This window comes from Rattus norvegicus, chromosome 10 (assembly GCF_021556685.1).
Source record: "Rattus norvegicus strain SHRSP/BbbUtx chromosome 10, alternate assembly SHRSP_T2T, whole genome shotgun sequence".
Taxonomy (NCBI): Eukaryota; Metazoa; Chordata; class Mammalia; order Rodentia; family Muridae; genus Rattus; species Rattus norvegicus.
This window is the reverse complement of record NC_141543.1, coordinates 23,132,939-23,156,015: the sequence shown is the minus strand read 5'-3', so window position 1 is coordinate 23,156,015 and position 23,077 is coordinate 23,132,939. Positions and strand designations below refer to the sequence as shown.

Below are 23,077 nucleotides of genomic sequence, written 5' to 3'. Positions count from 1 at the left end.
AGCACTCTATCCCTGCTCCTCCTGGAGCACTCTCATCCCTGCTCCTCCTGGAGCACCCTCATCCTGCTCCTCCTGGAGCACTCTCATCCCTGCTCCTCCTGGAGCACCGTCATCCTGCTCCTCCTGGAGCACCCTCATCCTGCTCCTCCTGGAATACTCTCATCCCTGCTCCTCCTGGAGCACCCTCATCCTGCTCCTCCTGGAGCACCCTCACCCTGCTCCTCCTGGAGCACTCTATCCCTGCTCCTCCTGGAGCACTCTCATTCTGCTCCTCCTGGAGCACTCTCATCCCTGCTCCTCCTGGAGCACCGTCATCCTGCTCCTCCTGGAGCACCCTCATCCTGCTCCTCCTGGAATACTCTCATCCCTGCTCCTCCTGGAGCACCCTCATCCTGCTCCTCCTGGAGCACCCTCACCCTGCTCCTCCTGGAGCACTCTATCCCTGCTCCTCCTGGAGCACTCTCATTCTGCTCCTCCTGGAGCACTCTCATCCCTGCTCCTCCTGGAGCACCCTCACCCTGCTCCTCCTGGAGCACCCTCACCCTGCTCCTCCTGAGGCACTCTCACCCTGCTCCTCCTGGAGCACTCTCATCCCTGCTCCTCCTGGAGCACTCTATCCCTGCTCCTCCTGGAGCACTCTCATCCCTGCTCCTCCTGGAGCACCCTCATCCTGCTCCTCCTGGAGCACCCTCACCCTGCTCCTCCTGGAGCACCCTCACCCTGCTCCTCCTGGAGCACTCTCATCCCTGCTCCTCCTGGAGCACCCTCATCCTGCTCCTCCTGGAGCACCCTCATCCTGCTCCTCCTGGAATACTCTCATCCCTGCTCCTCCTGGAGCACCCTCATCCTGCTCCTCCTGGAGCACCCTCATCCTGCTCCTCCTGGAATACTCTCATCCCTGCTCCTCCTGGAGCACCCTCATCCTGCTCCTCCTGGAGCACCCTCATCCTGCTCCTCCTGGAGCACTCTCATCCCTGCTCCTCCTGGAGCACCCTCATCCTGCTCCTCCTGGAATACTCTCATCCCTGCTCCTCCTGGAGCACTCTCATCCTGCTCCTCCTGGAACACCCTCACCCTGCTCCTCCTGGAATACTCTCATCCCTGCTCCTCCTGGAGCACCCTCACCCTGCTCCTCCTGGAGCACCCTCACCCTGCTCCTCCTGAGGCACTCTCACCCTGCTCCTCCTGGAGCACTCTCATCCCTGCTCCTCCTGGAGCACTCTCACCCTGCTCCTCCTGGAGCACTCTATCCCTGCTCCTCCTGGAGCACTCTCATCCTGCTCCTCCTGGAGCACCCTCATCCTGCTCCTCCTGGAATACTCTCATCCCTGCTCCTCCTGGAGCACTCTCATCCTGCTCCTCCTGGAACACCCTCACCCTGCTCCTCCTGGAGCACTCTCATCCCTGCTCCTCCTGGAGCACCCTCATCCTGCTCCTCCTGGAGCACCCTCACCCTGCTCCTCCTGGAGCACTCTATCCCTGCTCCTCCTGGAGCACTCTCATTCTGCTCCTCCTGGAGCACTCTCATCCCTGCTCCTCCTGGAGCACCCTCACCCTGCTCCTCCTGGAGCACCCTCACCCTGCTCCTCCTGAGGCACTCTCACCCTGCTCCTCCTGGAGCACTCTCATCCCTGCTCCTCCTGGAGCACTCTCACCCTGCTCCTCCTGGAGCACTCTATCCCTGCTCCTCCTGGAGCACTCTATCCCTGCTCCTCCTGGAGCACTCTCATCCCTGCTCCTCCTGGAGCACCGTCATCCTGCTCCTCCTGGAGCACTCTCATCCCTGCTCCTCCTGGAGCACCCTCATCCTGCTCCTCCTGGAGCACTCTATCCCTGCTCCTCCTGGAGCACTCTCATCCTGCTCCTCCTGGAGCACTCTCATCCCTGCTCCTCCTGGAGCACCCTCATCCTGCTCCTCCTGGAGCACCCTCACCCTGCTCCTCCTGGAATACTCTCATCCCTGCTCCTCCTGGAGCACTCTCATTCTGCTCCTCCTGGAGCACTCTCATCCCTGCTCCTCCTGGAGCACCCTCACCCTGCTCCTCCTGGAGCACCCTCACCCTGCTCCTCCTGAGGCACTCTCACCCTGCTCCTCCTGGAGCACTCTCATCCCTGCTCCTCCTGGAGCACTCTCACCCTGCTCCTCCTGGAGCACTCTATCCCTGCTCCTCCTGGAGCACTCTCATCCTGCTCCTCCTGGAGCACTCTCATCCCTGCTCCTCCTGGAGCACCCTCACCCTGCTCCTCCTGGAGCACCCTCACCCTGCTCCTCCTGAGGCACTCTCACCCTGCTCCTCCTGGAGCACTCTCATCCCTGCTCCTCCTGGAGCACTCTCACCCTGCTCCTCCTGGAGCACTCTATCCCTGCTCCTCCTGGAGCACTCTCATCCTGCTCCTCCTGGAGCACTCTCATCCCTGCTCCTCCTGGAGCACCCTCATCCTGCTCCTCCTGGAGCACCCTCACCCTGCTCCTCCTGGAATACTCTCATCCCTGCTCCTCCTGGAGCACCCTCACCCTGCTCCTCCTGGAGCACCCTCACCCTGCTCCTCCTGGAGCACTCTCATCCCTGCTCCTCCTGGAGCACCCTCATCCTGCTCCTCCTGGAGCACCCTCACCCTGCTCCTCCTGGAGCACCCTCATCCTGCTCCTCCTGGAATACTCTCATCCCTGCTCCTCCTGGCGCACTCTCACCCTGCTCCTCCTGGAGCACTCTCAAACCTGCTCCTCCTGGAGCAATCTCACCCTGCTCCTCCTGGAGCACCCTCACCCTGCTCCTCCTGGAGCACTCTCATCCCTGCTCCTCCTGGAGCACCCTCATCCTGCTCCTCCTGGAGCACTCTCATCCCTGCTCCTCCTGGAGCACCGTCATCCTGCTCCTCCTGGAGCACTCTCATCCCTGCTCCTCCTGGAGCACTCTCATCCTGCTCCTCCTGGAGCACTCTATCCCTGCTCCTCCTGGAGCACCCTCACCCTGCTCCTCCTGGAGCACCCTCATCCTGCTCCTCCTGGAGCACTCTCATCCCTGCTCCTCCTGGAGCACCCTCACCCTGCTCCTCCTGGAGCACCCTCACCCTGCTCCTCCTGGAGCACTCTCATCCCTGCTCCTCCTGGAGCACCCTCATCCTGCTCCTCCTGGAGCACTCTCATCCCTGCTCCTCCTGGAGCACCGTCATCCTGCTCCTCCTGGAGCACTCTCATCCCTGCTCCTCCTGGAGCACTCTCATCCTGCTCCTCCTGGAGCACTCTATCCCTGCTCCTCCTGGAGCACCCTCACCCTGCTCCTCCTGGAGCACCCTCATCCTGCTCCTCCTGGAGCACTCTCATCCCTGCTCCTCCTGGAGCACCCTCACCCTGCTCCTCCTGGAGCACTCTCATCCTGGAGCACCCTCACCCTGCTCCTCCTGGAGCACCCTCACCCTGCTCCTCCTGGAGCACTCTATCCCTGCTCCTCCTGGAGCACTCTCATCCTGCTCCTCCTGGAGCACTCTCATCCCTGCTCCTCCTGGAGCACCCTCATCCTGCTCCTCCTGGAGCACTCTCATCCCTGCTCCTCCTGGAGCACTCTCATCCCTGCTCCTCCCGGGGCACTCTAAGCAGATCTTTGTCATCTGCCCCGAGTGGAGACACCAACATCATGACTACTCTAGAGCCCCCTCCCAGCTTCCAGCTCCACTCCCATGATACAACTCAGCAGGGGCAGAGTCAGCACCATGGGCTGACAATGAAGCTGGGTCTCTCTAAACAGGAAGGACACGTTCAGCCATACACTAACTCTCCAACAGAAAGGGAGAAGACACTGCAGGGCTATACGATGGGCCCCTAATCATTCCTTCTAGAGCGGTGGTTCTCAACTGTTCTAATGCTGCGACTCATGTTGTGATGACCCCCAACCATAATATTATTGCTACTTCATAACTGTAATTTTTGTTATAAATTTTAATGTAAATACCTGTGTTTTCCAATGGTCTTAGGTGACACCCTTGTGAAAGGGTCTTTCAACCCCCAAAGGGTCACGACCCACAGACTGTGAGCCAACGTTCCAGAGGCTTCTGGGTAATATAAAGATGAAAATAAAATGCAGAGAGCTTTGGACGCAGCCACAGCTGGTCCCACACCCCGGCCCACATCTCCTTGGGGTGCCTTCAGCCATCTGGACCCACCTCAACTGTAAAAGGAACTGCTGTGGTTCTGGCCCACAACTGTTGTATCGAGAGAGAAGTCACGCTGGGAACCACAGAAGGTAAATAGGGCCAGGCTACATTGAACAGTAAGCAGATCTAGATGCCCAGTGGGGCTGTGATCTGGGCCAGCAACAAGAGAGGTTTTAGGAGGAGTGGACAATCCTGACCTGCCAGCCCCACCATAGGCCATGCCATAAGAAAGTTGCCATGGAGAAAGGGCACTTGTCTGCTTGCACACTACTGCCCACAGGAAGGGAGGATTTGCCTCTGAGACAGCTACGTCAGTCATTCTGCCTGTTCATCAGCGGCAAACTGACCTCAGCATCTCTGAGACTTCTCTCCAACCTGACAATAACCTCTCAAGGAAGTATTCATTTGTAGAACCCGTATAGCAGGGAAGAAAACCCAGCATCAACCACCCACCCACCCACCCACCCACCCACCACTCGCTGTCCTCCTAGGCATCAGAGAGCTGCAGGCGGACTTCTCAGCACCTCACAGCACCCCACCTGCAATCCTACCCAGGCCTCCTGTCAGTCACTGTGAAATCAGCCATAGAGCACAGCCGAGGGAAATACACAAGCCCTAGTCATCCCAAAGGGACCATAAGTGATAAGTCAGGTGAATGGCACACCTTACCCCTCTCAGGAACATCACGTTGACTGTCCAGGTTGGGGCTCAGCCAATATACGCTGCTACCCTGACGTATCTATGGAGCTTGGAGTCTCTCTATTGTTTTCAGACAGGGTCTCACTATGTACCTCTGGCTGACTTGGAACTCACTAAGTAGCCCAGGCTGGCCTCGCACTCACAAAGATAGATCAGTCTGCCTCAGCCTCCCGGATTAAAGCAGGATTAAAGGCGAGTGCCACCTAGCTCGGCCATTTGTTTTTGAGACTCCTGGTTGGCTTGACACAATCACATTGGAATCACACGGAAAAGGGTCTCAGTGAGGGACTAGAGCGATCAAGTGGCCTGTGGAGGACTGTCTTGACTGCTCACCGGGGGGGGGCACCATCCTCTTGGTCTGGTCCCTGCCCCGGAGGAGAGTGGGAAAGGCAAGCAGAGCACAAGCACGTATGTGCCCTTCCTCTGCTCCTGACCATAGGCATGACCGGCTGCTTCAACTCCCTGCTGCTTTAGCTTCCCTACAACCTTTAAGTGGAACCCGGAGCCGTGAGCTGAAATAAACCCTGTCTCCTCTGAGTTGCTTTCGCCAGGCCGTTACCACAGCAGCAACAGGAAACAAAACCAGGACGCCATCCTCTTTCTTCTTCCTAGGCAATGTCTGCCAGCAGTCAGGCCGATCCCAACACCCCCAGAAGCCGGAAGCCACTAGCCAGTCCCTGTAACACAGGCGACGGTAAACTTCTAGATTTATCTCAAGGATTGAAGGGGTCGGCCCTACAGTGCACACAACAGGGCCAGACACGCCTCTCGGCTGCCAGGTACCATCCGAAAAGAAAAGGTAGCAGTCCCATCTGATATTAAGAGAACGTGATACTGGGAACCTCCCCTAGTCCATTTCCTCAAATGCAAAATGGCGCTGAGCTCTGCCCCCAACATCACCAGGAATACTAAAGCAACCCCTGGCTGGAAGGCCCAGCCGGAAAGCCGCGGTGCTGGCACACTTCTGATCTACTTCTGTGGCACCTCTAGTGAACGAAATTGGCAAGTGTCCCTGGGGACAATGGTTGACCACAAGCTATTGGCACACCCTCATGATTATCACAAGCTGGTGTAAGAAGTGGCCAGGCCTGGGTGGGCACTGTGCCTTCAACTGCAACACCCCTTGCACAACACTGGTACACAAGGTTCCACACACACTCAGCCTTCTGAGGTCAGCCCTGGGAAGCAGGGTGCTCTGAAAGTCTGGTTTCCTTCCTCTTCTCCACTTATGGAACTGTGGACTCCCTCCTATGCTTCCCCTTTATCTGTACTTTGCTTTGGCTGCCGGGAAGCTCAGCGTGAGGTCAGGCCCAGACTAGAGCTAAGGCTCCAGCTCTAGTCTCACGCCTTACTTGGCTTTTTAGCCTTTAGGAATTTAGGGATCACCCTTCAGCTTGTCAGCACTGGGCCGCAGGGGCTTGGATTATCAGTTCCTCTGGGCTTTCACACAGCTGCGTGGGGTTTAATTAGAAAACAGAAATCAACAGTAACAAATAAAGTTTGCCCCTAATCTACTGGCTGGCATTCGTGGAGTCGGCCAAGCTTTGGGTTGAAAATATGAGGAAAAACCATGTCTGTAACGTCATTTTTCTTCTCTTTTTGATTGTTTGTTTTTCAAGACAGGGTTTCTCTGTGTAACAGACTCTGGTTGTCCTGGACTGGCTTTGTAGACCAGGCTGGCCTGAAACTCAGAGATCCAACTGCCCTTGCTTCCTGAGTGCTGGGACTAAAGGTGGGCACTACCATGCCCTGTGCTTTCTTTTTTTTAGATTTACTCTGTATGTAGTGTTCTGCCTACATATATGCCCACACACCACAAGATGGCACCAGATCTCACTACAGATGGTTGTGAGCCACCCTGCAGTTGCTGGGAATTGAACTCAGGACCTCTGGAGGAGCAGCCAGTGTGCTTAACCTCTGAGCCATCTCTCCAGCCCCATGGTCATTTTTCTTATCATGGTTCCCTAACTAATACGTTGTAACAACCCAGCATCTGTAGTGTTGGGGTTTGTGAGACAGTAGGTTATATACAAATATACCACCACAGATCAAACTTAACAAGATCTAGCAAAAACAAAAACAAACAAAACCTTAGCCAAGCAGGATTTACCCTAGGAATGCGAGGATGGTTCAACTTAAACACACAACTATTAATGTACTGTATCATATTAACGAACTGCAGGGAGAAATAACACAGAGTTGATTCAATGATGCACCAAAGGTTCTCGTAAGATCGGACAGCTTTGTGAGAGACATCTGACGTGCATGGTGCAGAACATGTCTTCATCAAGGATGTCAATTCAGAGTGACCCTGTGGTGGGGGGCCACACATGACCCTGTGCTGGAGGCCAAAGGGGGAACAGGAAGGAGGGGAATGCTGAGACAGCACCACAAAATTCACAGCTGAAAACTCAAAGATGTAGGATATAAAAATCATGTGAAAACCACAGAATGTTGCTAAAAGAAAGGGAAGATGACACAGAGGCATGGAAATGGCATCCAGGTTCACTAACAGGAACCTAAACTTGATGAGACGTTACCACCACCCATTGCTAACACAGGCCTACCACCCAGTGCTGTCTACATCCTCACCACCCAGTGCTGTCTACAGGCTCACCACCCAGTGCTGTCTACAGGCTCACCACCCAGTGCTGTCTACAGGCTCACCACCCAGTGCCGTCTACATCCTCACCACCCAGTGCCGTCTACATCCTCACCACCCAGTGCCAACACAGGCTCACCACCCAGTGCTGTCTACAGGCTCACCACCCAGTGCTGTCTACATCCTCACCACCCAGTGCCGTCTACATCCTCACCACCCAGTGCCGTCTACATCCTCACCACCCAGTGCCAACACAGGCTCACCACCCAGTGCTGTCTACAGGCTCACCACCCAGTGCTGTCTACAGGCTCACCACCCAGTGCCGTCTACATCCTCACCACCCAGTGCCGTCTACATCCTCACCACCCAGTGCCAACACAGGCTCACCACCCAGTGCTGTCTACAGGCTCACCACCCAGTGCTGTCTACAGGCTCACCACCCAGTGCCGTCTACATCCTCACCACCCAGTGCCGTCTACATCCTCACCACCCAGTGCCAACACAGGCTCACCACCCAGTGCCATCTACATCCTCACCACCCAGTGCCAACACAGGCTCACCACCCAGTGCCGTCTACATCCTCACCACCCAGTGCCGTCTACATCCTCACCACCCAGTGCCAACACAGGCTCACCACCCAGTGCCGTCTACATCCTCACCACCCAGTGCCAACACAGGCTCACCACCCAGTGCCGTCTACATCCTCACCACCCAGTGCCTTCTACATCCTCACCACCCAGTGCCAACACAGGCTCACCACCCAGTGCTGTCTACAGGCTCACCACCCAGTGCTGTCTACAGGCTCACCACCCAGTGCCGTCTACATCCTCACCACCCAGTGCCGTCTACATCCTCACCACCCAGTGCTGTCTACAGGCTCACCACCCAGTGCTGTCTACAGGCTCACCACCCAGTGCTGTCTACAGGCTCACCACCCAGTGCCGTCTACATCCTCACCACCCAGTGCCGTCTACATCCTCACCACCCAGTGCCAACACAGGCTCACCACCCAGTGCCGTCTACATCCTCACCACCCAGTGCCGTCTACATCCTCACCACCCAGTGCCAACACATCCTCACCACCCAGTGCTGTCTACATCCTCACCACCCAGTGCTGTCTACATCCTCACCACCCAGTGCTGTCTACATCCTCACCACCCAGTGCTGTCTACATCCTCACCACCCAGTGCCGTCTACATCCTCACCACCCAGTGCTGTCTACATCCTCACCACCCAGTGCTGTCTACATCCTCACCACCCAGTGCTGTCTACATCCTCACCACCCAGTGCCGTCTACATCCTCACCACCCAGTGCTGTCTACATCCTCACCACCCAGTGCCAACACAGGATCGGAAATCTCCACCAAATCCCAGCAATAGCTTTTATAGAAACGAAAAAAACTCAGCCTCAAATTCACAGGAATTGTCAAGGAGCCCCCAGCAACCTTTGGAAAAGGTCTTACACTTTCTGAACTGATCTCCGCTAAAAGGCTGGGGATCCAGAAGTCTTACACTTTTAAAACATACTGCAAAGCTACACACATTGGTCCAAATGCAGCCTAGTAATGGCACAAAACAAACACGAAGACGGGCTGAAGGAACCGCCCTTCCAGTGTCTTTCAGCAAAGGTGTCAGAGTTGGGGCACACAGTTTGCTCAACAAATGGAGTTTATAAAGCCAGACACTCGCAGGATGGGAAAGAAGCCAGACTCTTACTTCACACAAACATAAATGCAAGGCGGACGAAAGGCCGGGCATAGCGTAGACTGTAAAAGGCCCGAGAGAATCCAGCAGGGACAGCTTCATGACGCTGCTCTTGGCAGTGACTTGGTAGATATGACATCAGATAATACGTGGGCCCTGTGACCAGAAGGAAGCAGGCCTGTCCAACGCAAAAGCTTCTGTGGAACAGAGGACACAGCGAGCAGCCTGTAGCCCAGGGACACGCCTGCCAGTCACCACCACTTCCTAACAGGCTCATTCCCAGATTACAAAGGAAACTCCAGCACCCAACCAAGAGCGGCTAGGAGACAAACAAATGTGCCAGCAAACACGCCATAAACACCGGGAGGACCTTGTCAGACTGCTGTCGTCAGACACAGTGCCACCAGGTGCTGTCCAGGGGACACAAAGGAAGCCTTGGCTCACTGCCAGCAGGTACACAAAGTGGCAAGGCTGCTACAGAACACAGCATGGAGTTGTGTGGTGGCCGGAATTCAGGAGGCAGAGGCCGTTAGATTGTGAGTTCAAGGCCATCCTAGGGTTTCTCCAAAATGGAACACAGGATCCAGCTACCCGACATCTGGGGATTTATCCAAAAGGATTAGAACCAGGGTTGCAAAGAGCTGTCGGTACTCCCATGTTCACTCACGCACAGTTCATAAAAGGCAAGGTGTGGATACAAGCCATGCATCCGTGACCGATGGTGACACGCATGGAGTAAGCCAGCTACCAGAACTGCTGGCTTCCAAGAAGGAAAAAGTCTGCAGGGTGACAGAGGACAAGCACGAGCCCTCAGGATGCTACCCTGAGGGAGAGACGTCAGAAGCAGAAAGATTGGAGACACATTTATGACAGGGACCCGGGACTGCCAGGGACCAGGCACCGACAGACACAGACCCCAGAGCGGCCTTGGAGAGAGTGCTGCTAACCAGTGGGCTCAACGCCCCACTTCCTCAAGCCCAGTCGGCTCTGGAGCCTGTTGTCCACAGTGTAATACTAATCAACGATAATGTATGCTACATTTAAAATTTTGTTATGGGGGCGGGTCTCACGTGATGCCTCTTCCTCCAGGAAACAAACAAACAAATGAATGTTTAAAAACAACAACAGCGACAACACCAAGGCGGGCTGGAGAGATGGTTCAGTCAGTAAAGTGTCTGCTGTGCAAGCAATGGGGTGGGAACTGAGCTTCAGATCCACAGAACCCATATAAAAAGTGAGTAGAGTGACCAACGGCCAGGACCCCAGCACTGGGGAGAAGGAGCAAGAGGATCCCAGGGCTTGCTGTCTAATCAGTCTAGAAGATTCAGTGAGCTCCCTGTTCAGGAAAGACTTCAAAAGCTGTGGTGTGTGAGTCAGGGGCAGGGTCAAGGAAGATACCTGAGGTTGACCTCTGACCTTCATAAAGCATAAATGCACACTTACATATATACCAAGAAAGCAGAGCCAAACAAAACAAAGGTGGGCCTCCCCACACAGGGATGCAGGTGGGGGGCCCACCCTTGCTGACCCTAACCCTTCTGGCTGGAGGCTTGTCCCTAGCACAGCTGGTCTCCTTCCTCAGTATCTAGGAGATTCCCTGTTTCCTTGGGGACCTTGCTTGGGGTTACCTAATGGAGGATGTGACAGCAGCCTGAAGTCACTGGCTTCCTTCCTGGGCTGAAAGCCAAGTAACCTGGAGACCACTGTGGACTACAATGCCTTGACCTAGGCTAAGCAGCTGTCTTGAGGCCAGGCTCCTGAGCCTCTGGGCTCCACTGCTCTGACCATTTGTGAGTGGAATGGAGATTCATCCCACTGGGGCCCTGTATCAGGCACCGTTTCAGGCCCTGTGACAGAACAGAAACAGAGCAGTGAGGAGTCATCCCTGCCTCACTGCCATGGGCATTCTGGGGGCAATCTCATCACTGGCACAATATCCTAGCACCCAGAGGTCACTCTGAAAGGACAGCCTGCTTTCCAAGACAGCATCTTCTCTGTTGCCCATGAGCCAACTGTTCCCGTGAAGAACCAAGCTAGTAACTGTGTAGGCCTGAGGGACCCAGAAATGGAAGTCCTCATGTCTCCACCTTGCTCCTGTTTCCCCTCTCAATGCTGACCCTAGAGACCCGTTCAGCTAAGTGGTAGCAGCAGTTCCAAGTATGCAGGCCCTCCACGGGATATGTCGCTCCATGCCAGCATCCAGGCTGGCTAGTCAGTTTTTCCTTCCATGACACCTAACACAGCCGGAGTGTTAGGATGCCACCCCCCAAGCAAAGGCTCGGCATGGTCCGTCACACTTGCTCTTAGGAGAAACTCTGAAAGATGCTGGCATCTCAGTCCGGGGTGGTGCTCATGGACCCAGAACACATGCCCGATATGCGGTAGGTATGTGCTGATGAACGCCACGGGGTGTGATGAGGATTAGGTGATATTTTATTCCCACTTAGACACGGGGACCTGAGTCTCAGAGTCAGGCCAGGCAATAGAGAGTGGTAGAGAGAGAACCAGGATTGGGTGAGGGGGGTTCTGTGAGAGTGTGGAGAGCACCCATCTCCATCCCCTCTCACAGTGGAAGCCACAGGAAGCTTGAGTCACAGGCAGGCCCCTGGGTCAGTGAGAATGGCCCCTCGGTCTCCTGGCTCTAACCCTTGGGCCCTTCCATTTCACACATGGACTGAGCAGGCTGCTCACCCGGAGATAAGGGGCCAGGATATCCCAGCCCAGATAAGCATGGCCACCCCAGGGCTTAGACATTAACTTTTACAGCCACCAGACAGCTCCACCAGGCAATGCCAGAACCCTAACCATCCCCCCCCCCCAGAGACAACTGAGTCACACGCAGTCCAGAGGTGAGCCACCACCCCATTGACCTTCAGAACTCTAGCCTCAGTTCTCCACGCCTGGCCTTTCCTGAGGTCACTACCATATACTGACCAGGAGCAGGAACTCAGGTGACCCAGACATGTGAGACTCCTGAGCACGGCCCTACAAAGGGCCACTGTTCCCATCACAGGCTACCCTATCCCTTTCCCTACCTAGGCCTCTGTCTCCCCATCTGGAAAATGAGGTTCTCAAAATCTGTATGACCTTTTGTGGCATCAACATTTTAGGTCTTGGTGTGACTGTAGTCACCTTTTCACAGAGCAAGCAGTTTGTGTTTTCAAAACGTTGGTGGTCAAAGTCTAGGCCTCATACAGTTGTCTATCAGTCTGGGAATCTGGCCAGGGCCTGACAGATAGACATCTACCAGTGCCAGAGTCCCTGACTGAACGGCATCGTGTCCACCCAGAACCCACACATCCTCCCACACGTCCGGAAGATTCTAGAAGAGCAACAGAGGCTAACTCAGTAGGAATGCTAGGTGAATGCTTGCTCTCTTGTATCATTTAGGCAACACTGACAAGGAAAGAGGTCTCTGTGTGCTCGGTACCGGTGACGTTGAACCTCACAGGCACAGAGGACTCTAGCTGCATGTAACTCACAAGTGTTTGCTGAATGGCTTTGAGATGCTCAGAAATTAGGGCAGATTCACTGACCCGGGGCTGTGCTAAGCAAGCATTCTGTAAACATCTCTTAAGCCACAAGCAGCCTACCGTACAGATGAGAATGCAGAGGCTTGACAGGGTAAGGGGCTACCCCAAGGCTATTCAGCACAGAACTGAAGAAGAAGGAATAAACTCAAGTTTGGCCATGCCTAGGGATGGCGGAATCCTGCGGCTGGCCACCTTTCTGCTCTGGATTCATTTCTCCTTGAGGAAGCAGGGATAGTGTTTGCTGCTCGTCCCCAGGTCAAGAGCTGGGGGCCTCCAAGCTCTCTAACACAGGGCAGAAGACAGAAGCTTCTGGTTAGTCACCCAAAGCCTGAAAGAGGAAGCCATGAAGGCAGCCTTCAAAAAAAAAAAAAAAAAAAAAAAAGCAAGAGTCAACATAAACCCTGCCTAGTTCGTCAGCTGCCTGCCCCTGTAGGTGGAGTCCCAGAACCTCCCCACCTCTGAGTATCAGCCAAACAACTCGGCCATTGAGTGGGGCGCCCACACCCATGATGCCTCCTAGGACCAGCCTTGTTCCTCAGTGCCAGTTCCGCCCACCACCTTGCAGCAAGCCTGGGTCAGGAATCCAGCTTTCCCCGGTCCCCGGCAGCTTTGGAATGAGGCCTGAGTCACAGGCAGTAACCTGGGTTCTTGAATGCATGCAGGGGTGGAGGTGGCAGTTCTGGGATTGCCGCTCTGCCCTCAACCACTCCCACTCCATGTCCATACCCAAAGGTGCTTGCCCAGGCCCCAAGGCATCACTCAGATGGGACTGAGGTGACTCCACTCCTAGGCTGTCTATCCCAGAGGGTAGAGGTCCCGGCTTCAGGCTCAGAGTCCCCTGAGCTGCATTCCTGGCCACTGTGCAGGAAATGTTAAGTCAGAGCTCAGCTCGGCTCTCTAGGGAGACTCAAAGACACCCCTTTATGTGAGGGAAGACTCAGGCTGGCTGGCTGGCGGGCTAGCCACCAATCTCATAAGACTAGCCAGGAACAGTACTGAGCCCAGAAAGGAATAAATCAGGGTTGTTTCCAGCCATGGCCACCAGGGACTCAGGATGAGGACTTGGAACCCTTTAGACAGGGCACACAGGACATGAGCCACATCAATGCCATAGGAGGCTCCTCCTCGGAGCTGGCATTCCCTACTACATAACTTACTGAAGGCTTCTTAGCACTGAGTCCCTGAGAGGCAGGCAGGGTTGGAACCAGAGATTGGATGGTGAGATGGGACAGTGGGTGTAACAAAGAGATAACACTTGCCAGCCCACAGAGCCAGAGAGGTATACAGTGTTGGGCCCTACGTACCACCAGTGAACAAGGAGAGGACACAGCCTTTCCACATCCCCAGGGCTACGGTCCCTCCCACAGCAGTTCTCATGGAGCCTAAACATCTCCTTGGCCAGGCTATGCCCGGGCCTCCGAGTGGAGTGTGTCAGTCTGCCACTAGCTCATCTCAGAAACTGCGACTTCATCCATCAAGGTTGGGGAACTGCAAAGCCTGCCTCCAGGTCACAGTCACATAGGTGACCCATGGACTAGGATTTGGTAAATGTACCAAACACAGATACAGCTAGAAACACCCAAGTGGCATCTTCACAGGACACTTGAGAAACCGGGACAGCTCCGAGCCTGTATCCCAACATCTAAAACTTCCTGGCATGCTGTGGCTGAGTCTGTGTATGAACAAATGACCACTGAATGAATAACAGCCCCTCCTGCTCCAGGGCGGTGAGCGTCAATCCCATGAGACTGGCATATGAAATACCTAACTGCACAAGCAGTTTTACAATGGGGCAGAGGTCACAAGAGTCACAAGGTAAGGGTTGTCTCTGGGACAACCCTTGTTGAGTCCTCCTGAGAGGGCAGTAGGGGAGTGGCTAGCAAAAAGGGGAAGCCCCAAAACACAAGAGAGCAGAATCAACTGCCTGGCTTCCTGCTTTGGGCTGTAATTATGAGTCCTTGTCAGGGCCACCAGGAACCCAGTGGACTAAGGGCAGATCTGCTGGGAGGGGAGGGCTAGAGCCAAGTCATGAGGTGCTGCCTTGGGAAGGTTCGTGCTAATTCAGAGAGGTGGGACAGCTAGGCTCACTCTTCTAGTGGGAAGCTGCACACTCCAAAGTCAACATAATCCTTCTAGAAAGCAGGGGCAAATGCAAGGTGCACAAGGCCCCCACTCATCTTTCGCTGTGCCTCACCCGTTTGAGCTTCTCCAGTCTTTTGCAGTGTATCCCTTGGGATGAAATCCCAGCATGTGAGTCCTCAGGGGACAAATCCTAATCCAAACCATAGCACCCTCCCAGAGCCTCTGGTGTCCCCTGTATAAAATGGGGCTGGCCCGTGAAATGCACCTGCCTCAGAGTATTAGCACTGTGTGTGTGTGTGTGTGTGTGTGTGTGTGTGTGTGTGTGTGTGTGTGTGTAGACAGACCTGAGTGGTAAGCAGAAGTTAGTGACTGTCAGGGAGCCCTCAGAGCCCATGCCCAGGGGCCATACACCCCTGAGAACGACTACCCTGGCCATTCAGATGACTAAGGATCCAGAATTAAGAATTACAGTAAGAGAGCCGAGTAGTGGTGACACACACCTTTAACCTTGGCCCTCAAGAGGTAGAGGCAGGTGGATCTGTGTGAGTTCAAGGCCAACCTGGTCTACAGAGTGAGTTCCAGGTCATCCAGGGCTACATAGTGAGACCCTGTCTAAAAAAACAGATCCCAATGCAAGGCCCTGGGTTCGATCCCCAGCACCGAAAAAAAAAAAAAAAAAAACAGATCCCAAGCTCCATAGAAAAAACTAAGGGAAAAAAACCCTCAATTTATAGTAATAGGAGGGACAGGCTCATTCAGTAAGAAAAGGGGTGGGCTCAAAGGGGTAGCCCCAGCTGTTCTGAGAGTTCATCTGGAGGTGGTGGGCAGGGGAAGGGGAGTCACTCCTTACCTGGTCATTGAGGCTAGGAGTTAGGGGCAGGGGGAGTTAGAGTTAGGGGGTGTTTGTCAATAGGCCTGAGTACCGGCTCTCCTGATTCCTACCCAGCATGCCTTGGGTCATATCGAACATCTTTCTCTTTAGTCGACTCACTTCACTTCATCTTCGGGGCTGCACTAAGACATTCTAGGTCACCACACTTCAGACAGTTACCAGACAGTTACCATTCCATGTTTAGAACATCCGAAGTCCTCTACTAGTGACTCTGAACAGCGTGCAGACACACACACACACACACACACACACACACACACACACACACACACACGCATCTCCCAACATATGGACACCTAGCATGCTCATGAAGCCCATGGGGCTACCCACAGCCCAGTTGGGACTCCCTGAGGCAGGCCTCCCGTGCATACAGGCCCGAGGAACAAGTCCCGTGGGAGGAAATGGCTCCTGACATCCTCATCTGGAAATGTGGTCTCTTAGTCATCTTTATGCACCTTGGCTTTGATGGAAAAAAAATGTGGGATGAAAAATATTTCGTTTCCTCCCCGTTCCACCCTACGAGAATCTGGTAGAAACAGCCTCAGCTTTAGAACCAGAGCACACAGAGGGGTCCTGAGGTCAGTGGCTAATCTAGAGCACATCTCAGGCCCGAGGCCAAGCTACAGGTGTCTGTGGCCCACATAGCCTGAGGCTACCACAAAGAGGTGTTGTCCCTACCACAGCAGCAATGGACCGTGGGTAGGAGGACTGCTGGACAGAGGTGAGGGATGACATACTCAGGACAGCCCAGCAAGGCTCATGTGCTCCCAATAGTCCCAATGCTGTGGGAAGGCACCCACACACGTGGATGTCTGTGGAAGCTTCATCATGAGGGGACTCCGCAGTGTCCATCTATAATGAGCTGTGGGCTCCAGGTTGGTAGACAGTACCATGCTCGGGCCCTGTCTGTCCACCCCACGGTGACACCGGCAGGTCACTCTGGTCCTTCACTGTTCCACACAAAGAGAGAAGCTCTACAGATCTGGTGCGGCTTGCTTGATCTGGCCTAACGTCCTTACCACAAAGACCAGCCCACATGGGTGGAAGTGTCACCTTGCACTGACTTCACAGAGTCCTTCCTTCCTCAGTGTTTGCTTGTCCTCCCAGGGGACCTTCCCTGAGGCAGGACTCAGACCAAGGCTTCATAAGAGCAAAGGACCCGGCCACAAGGGATCACTTTGTTTTGTTTCTACGGCAACAGATGCAGTTTCCACTTGAGATGCTGATGCTGATTCTTTTTTTTTTTTTAGGGGAGAGGGTGTTGAGAGAGGGTTTTTCTGTGTATCCGTGGTTTAACTCTCTCTGTAGTGGATCTCTGTGGCCTCGAACTCACAGAGATCCACTGCCTCTGCCTCCCAAGTGCTGGGATTATAGATGTGTGCCACCACACTCTCTTCTTTTTAAATAAGTGTATTTAGTGTCTAAAACATGAGATATCTTTTTTTTTTTTTTTAAGTTGCAGGCATTGTACTGGAAAGATTAAGGTGTCTGTCTTGCAAGCTTGAGGGCATGCTGGCACTCAGAAAAACCTGGGGTGGGGTCGGGTGTGTTCGTGTGTGTTCGTGTGTGTGTGTGTGTGTGTGTGTGTGTGTGTGTGTGTGTCGGGGGAGACCCCTGTAGCTCAGAGGTTAGCCCAATTGTATCATGAAATTCAGATTCCGTGCAAAAAAAAGTCACCTCAAAAGTCAGTGCTTCAGGAAGATACACAATATTGACCTCTGGCCTCCATGATGACACAGTTGTGCACTGTGGAACGAATGGGGCTGCCTACTTAGTAACTGTCCTTCCTGCCACAAGGCTGCCCACGTCACAGCTGAATTCCCAGGCGCTTGTGGATAGCCTAGTCCCATTTCATTTCAGTCTCTGCTAGACCCCAGCTACCTGCCTCTCCAGCTCCTGCCTCAGCGCCTTTGAACTTCCTTCTGCTTCAGTTTTGCCACCAAATTTGCAGAGGTCTGCCTCCATCTAGCCTTTCTGGGATCAGTCTAAATGTCCCAGCCCCTCGCCCAAGGGAGGATCCCTCCGGTTCTATGATAGGCCCCGGCTCCTGACCCCACCCCAGAAGGGCTGGCTGCAGCACTTCTCCACTAGATTTGCTAAAGTTGGCTTCCCACTTGCTCTGGTTTTCCCATACACGCCAGTGTTTGGAGTGTGCTTCTGCTCACAGACTCTGAGCTCAGGGAGACCAGGGACTTGCCAGATTGTGTTAGCCCCTGATACTGACCTGTAGTGGGAACATTTACACAACAGAAGTGGGCATTAGTTAGAAGCCAGAGTTTTCCCTTCTGAAAGCCTATGTGGGCATCCTGAAACACAGTTTCCTTCCCAGTATTCTGCGTATGTTGGAAGAGAGGCCCAGTTCCTCACAGACTGCCATCTCGGTTACGGTGACGTGGGACAATCACGAGGCCAAGGTTACATGGGGTCAACCCAGGGTAGATGAACTGGGAGGCCTGTCAATACAGTAGCCACTCAGGGAGGAAACTGACCATCAGCCATTGTACTCTGAGCTAAGTTAAATGCTCAAATCCACTCAGCTCAGCCACTGAGCACATGGGAGAATGCAAGGACACTTGGGGATGTGAATCTTATGGGAATTTTGTAACATCTGACTAGATAAACAGCTTCCAGTAAAAGTTCAGGTGTGTTTAAGTTTTAAAAACTGTGCTGTAAAAGGGGCTGCAGAGGTGGCTCAGTGGTTAAGAGCACTGATCAAGAGCACTGGCTGTTCTTCCAGAGGACCCAGGTTCAATTCCCAGCACCCACAGGGCAGTTCTGTATCTCCAGTTCCAGGGGATCCAACATCCTCACACAGACATACATGCAGGCAAAACGCCAGTGCACATAAAATTTAAAAAAAAGTCATTTTTTAAAAAGTACTGTTGGGGTTGGGGATTTAGCTCAATGGTAGAGCGCTTGCCTAGGAAGCACAAGGCCCTGGGTTCGGTCCCCAGCTCCACAAAAAAGAAAAAGAAAAAAAAAAAAAAGTACTGTAATACCCAGGCAATGGTAGCACAGGCCTTTAATCCAGGAGGCAGAGGCACATGGTTTTCTGTGAGCTGGAGGCCAGCGTGGGCTACAGAACAAGTTGTAGGACATCCAAGGCCATACAGTGAAACCCTGTCTCAAACAAACAAACAAACAAACAAAAAATGGCTGTAAGGGAAGGACACACACGGGATTTGTAAAGACAGAATAAAAAAGTATGATGTCTCAATAATAACTTCTCCATTGATCATAGGTCAAGATGACCTCTTGTGCACACATTCTTATCTAAAGCGGGCTCTCCCCAACACCACCTGCCTTTTGGCCCTTCAAACACAGCTATCAGAACTGGTGATACCACCAGAAACAGAGTGCCCACGGCTCTCACGGGGCTGCAGCCCTCCAAGGCATGAGGAGAGGGGATTTCCCAACTATTCGTACCATTTCATATTTGAAAGCAGAAGTGGAGATGGGAGTCCTCTAGAAAGATTTTGCTATGATTGTCAATTCTGGGGGAAAGTCACCTCTCTTTGTGGGATGCAAGACGGCAGGTAGAGGAGTTACATCGCTTGGTGGAAGGTCCCTCCTGCCTGTGTGGGGTGCAGGCAGGCGCTTGGCTAGCGGTCAGCTACTTAACCCCTATCCCCAGGAGCAGCCTTGACTAGCTCTGTTACACATGTACCTAGGCGCCATGGCTCCTGAGAGCACGCAGGAAGCCTGGGCCTCAAGCCGCCCCACAGAAAACAGCCAGTGTGGCCTCCAGCCTTCAATTTCAGCAGCCCATGGCTCCTCACTTCCACACAGCCTGGACTTAGCCAAACTTTCCAACCTTTCCAACTCCTGCGCATCCTGCAAGACACAGTTCAGATGCTCCTTCCCCCTGAAGCTGGTCCACGTCCCATGCCACATCCTCAGGCACTGGGTGGGGTCTGAACTGACCAGACTCAAGGCTTTACCTCTTGGCCCCAAATCTGACCTTTTTTTTTTTTTTTTAATACAGCACAGAATGTACTTCCCCTAAGCAAAATGTAACTGAGTTGCCAAGGCCCAAAAATAGATGTTTTCAAACTTAAACCATCATGACTCACCTAGAAGGTTCTTAAAGCTACCGGCTGCTGGGCAGCTTATGATCCGGGAGGACCAGGTGGGCCACATCGCTGATATGAGTATCCCAGGAAATGCTGAGGCTGCTGACCTCTGTAAGGGCAGCTACAAAGTCTTCACTTTGGCATCGAGGCCTTGCCCAAGATGGCCTCCAATTATTGTGCCAGCTGCACCTCTCCCCAGGGGTTGACTCAGTCCAAGAGCCGCTTTGACCCTATGAAGTCCTCAAAGGAAGCCACACCTGCACTGCTTGTTCAACAAAAGCTGACCTGCTGACTTTAACGTCAATGAATGGGGAGTAGTTTGAATTTTGCAGCTCCAGAGCCAAACTGCCTTAGGTTATCTTGGCCTTCTTAAAGAGCCATTCATCGCTCACCTGTGCATGTGACCTAATATCCTGTGACTACTATGCAACCTTTTGGATGGTATCCTTTCGGAACATGTAAACAGGTCCCCAGCTTCCATGAACCCAAAGCTAAGAATGTTGTCAGACAGCATCTGAGGCCTAGAGGAGATTTCCCCAGTTCACTGTAATTGCCTACCTGATGTCTGCACCAATGTGTAGATGGTGGATAAGGGAGGGGTATGGGCGGTGATGGTGAGGAAGGGAGGGATGGATGCAGTGATGGTGAGGGTAAAGGGGCAAATGTTGGGGTTGGGGATTTAGTTCAGTGGTAGAGCGCTTGCCTAGCAAGCGCAAGGCCCTGGGTTCGGTCCCCAGCTCTGAAAAAAAGAAGAAAAAAAAAAAAGGGGGGCAATGCAGTGGTAGTGGGGGAGGGGAGGGGCAGATGCAGTGGTGGTGAGGAGGGGGAGGGACTGGTGCAGTGGTGGTGAGGAGGGGGAGGGGCTGGTACATGGTGGGGAGGGGCTGGTGCAGTGGTGGTGGGGAGGGGGAGGGGCTTGTGCAGTGGTGGTGGGGAGGGGGAGGGGCTGGTGCAGTGGTGGTGAGGAGGGGGAGGGGCTAGTGCAGTGGTGGTGGGGAGGGGGAGGGGCTGGTGCAGTGGTGGTGGGGAGGGGGAGGGACTGGTGCAGTGGTGGTGGGGAGGGGGAGGGACTGGTGCAGTGATGGTGGGGAGGGGGAGGGGCTGGTGCAGTGAGGGGGAGGGGGAGGGGCTGGTGCAGTGGTGGTGGGGAGGGGGAGGGGCTGGTGCAGTGAGGGGGAGGGGGAGGGGCTGGTGCAGTGGTGGTGGGGAGGGGGAGGGGCTGGTACAGTGATGGTGGGGAGGGGCTGGTGCTGTGGTGGGGGGAGGGGGAGGGGTGGGTGCAGTGGTGGTGGGGAGGGGCTGGTGCTGTGGTGGTGGGGAGGGGGAGGGGCTGGTACAGTGATGGTGGGGAGGGGGAGGGGTGGGTGCAGTGGTGGTGGGGAGGGGCAGATGCAGTGGTGGTGGGGAGGGGGAGGGACTGGTGCTGTGGTGGGGGGGAGGGGGAGGGCTGGTGCAGTGATGGTGGGGAGGGGGAGGGGCTGGTGCAGTGGTGGTGGGGAGGGGGAGGGGTGGGTGCAGTGGTGGTGGGGAGGGGGAGGGGCTGGTGCAGTGGTGGTGGGGAGGGGGAGGGGCTGGTACAGTGATGGTGGGGAGGGGGAGGGGCTGGTGCAGTGATGGTGGGGAGGGGGAGGAGTGGGTGCATTGATGGTGGGGAGGGGAGGGGCTGGTGCAGTGATGGTGGGGAGGGGGAGGGGCTGGTGCAGTGGTGGTGGGGAGGGGGAGGGGTGGGTGCAGTGATGGTGGGGAGGGCTGGTGCTGTGGTGGGGGGAGGGGGAGGGCTGGTGCAGTGATGGTGGGGAGGGGGAGGAGTGGGTGCAGTGCAGGCAGACAGGCAGTAGGAGGAGAGACTGATGAAATAATGGTAAACAAACGAGCAGGCCAGGAGACTTCAGCTCACACAGAAGTAGCTCTGTGATGCCAGTTTGGAAACAGACATTGAAAAATCTAAAAAAATTCTCACAAAGATTCCCAAGCAAGAAGGGAAAACCACTGAGATGCCTTCCCAGGGCCACAGGAGAGTGCGGCTCTTCTGGATATAGAGGATGCTATGACAGGACGAAACCAGCACTCAACTAAAACGGCAAAGACGCCAAGGCAGGCTGGCCTACTTTAAAACTATGCATGAACTATCTAAAAAATACTCTTTGAATGTCACCAGTGGGTCCTCTAACAAAAAACACCGAGGAGTTTTACTTTGTGCTTTTCTCCAATAACTACCTCAGTCCCCCAAGAGTTCAGGCACTGGAAGCTTGTTCCCCCCTGTAGTGATGTTGGCAGAGTGGGGACTAGTCATGAAGTCACGGAGACTGCCTGCTGAAGGGACTGAGGAGTGTTGAGGTTCTTTCTGGGACCTGAGGAGCTCTATGGCTCCGGGCACCACCATGTGAACAACAAAGCTCTCTGGATTCCAACTGACCTGAGTCCATGCAGAGAGCCCAGCCAACCCTGTCACATGGCCCTGAACCTCCAAAGCTATGTGCCAGCTAAATGTCTTGTGTTCTAAAGTCCCTCCTCAGGCACCCTATGGCTATGGGTGCGAGTCTAACACCAGCTGAGAGGACTGACTCCCCGTCCCTTGGCCAGACTTCTTCTTCCCCACTCTATCCCTGCCTGGGATATGAAAAATCACGGGACCTTGTGAACTTTCTCTTTTCCTAAGCAGCAAGATCTCTTTCTCCACTTAGCAAAAGTAAGTCAGGCACTCCACCATTAAAAGCCAAGACTCTTGCTTCCCATCAGGCATGAAAAAATGACAAACCATCACGAGTCAATAGCAAGTTCCCAGTGTCCCACGCCTTTCTGATCAATGCACGTTTCTGAACCACCCTTTCCACCAACAGTGGCAAGACCTGGGCTCACACAACCCCAGTGATGGCGGAGGTGCCTGAGGGCCTGAGGTTCCTTAGACATGACTCCAAACGTCTACAGGATTCTGGCAGTGCCAGCTGTACCCAGAATTTACTTGAGATATTTCCTGCACGCACATCACTTTGCTTCCTGGGTGCCTAGAGTTGGGAGGGGTTTATTTACATATGTGTGGGTATGTCATGTACGTATGTAGTCTCTATATATAGTCTATCAGGCTGGAATGTAGCTCCATGGTAGAGTACTTGGCTAGCATACACAAGGCTCTGGATTCAGTCCTCACCATTGGAAACACACACACACACACACACACACACGAGAGAGAGAGAGACAGACAGACAGACAGACAGAGACAGAAAGAAAGTTGGCAAAACACAAGTTCTCCAAGATGCCCACTCTGGGGCATCTGGGTTTTGTCAGCTGAGAAGTTGAGAAGTATCAGATGAGACAGGCTTGTGACAGAGGTAACTGCAGG

General features: G+C 54.1%; 1 protein-coding gene across 3 annotated transcripts in view; it reads right to left on the bottom strand.

Moving 5' to 3' along the window:
* Stk10 (serine/threonine kinase 10) overlaps nt 1-23,077 on the bottom strand; it is a 97,259-nt gene that overhangs the window by 50,797 nt on the left and 23,385 nt on the right.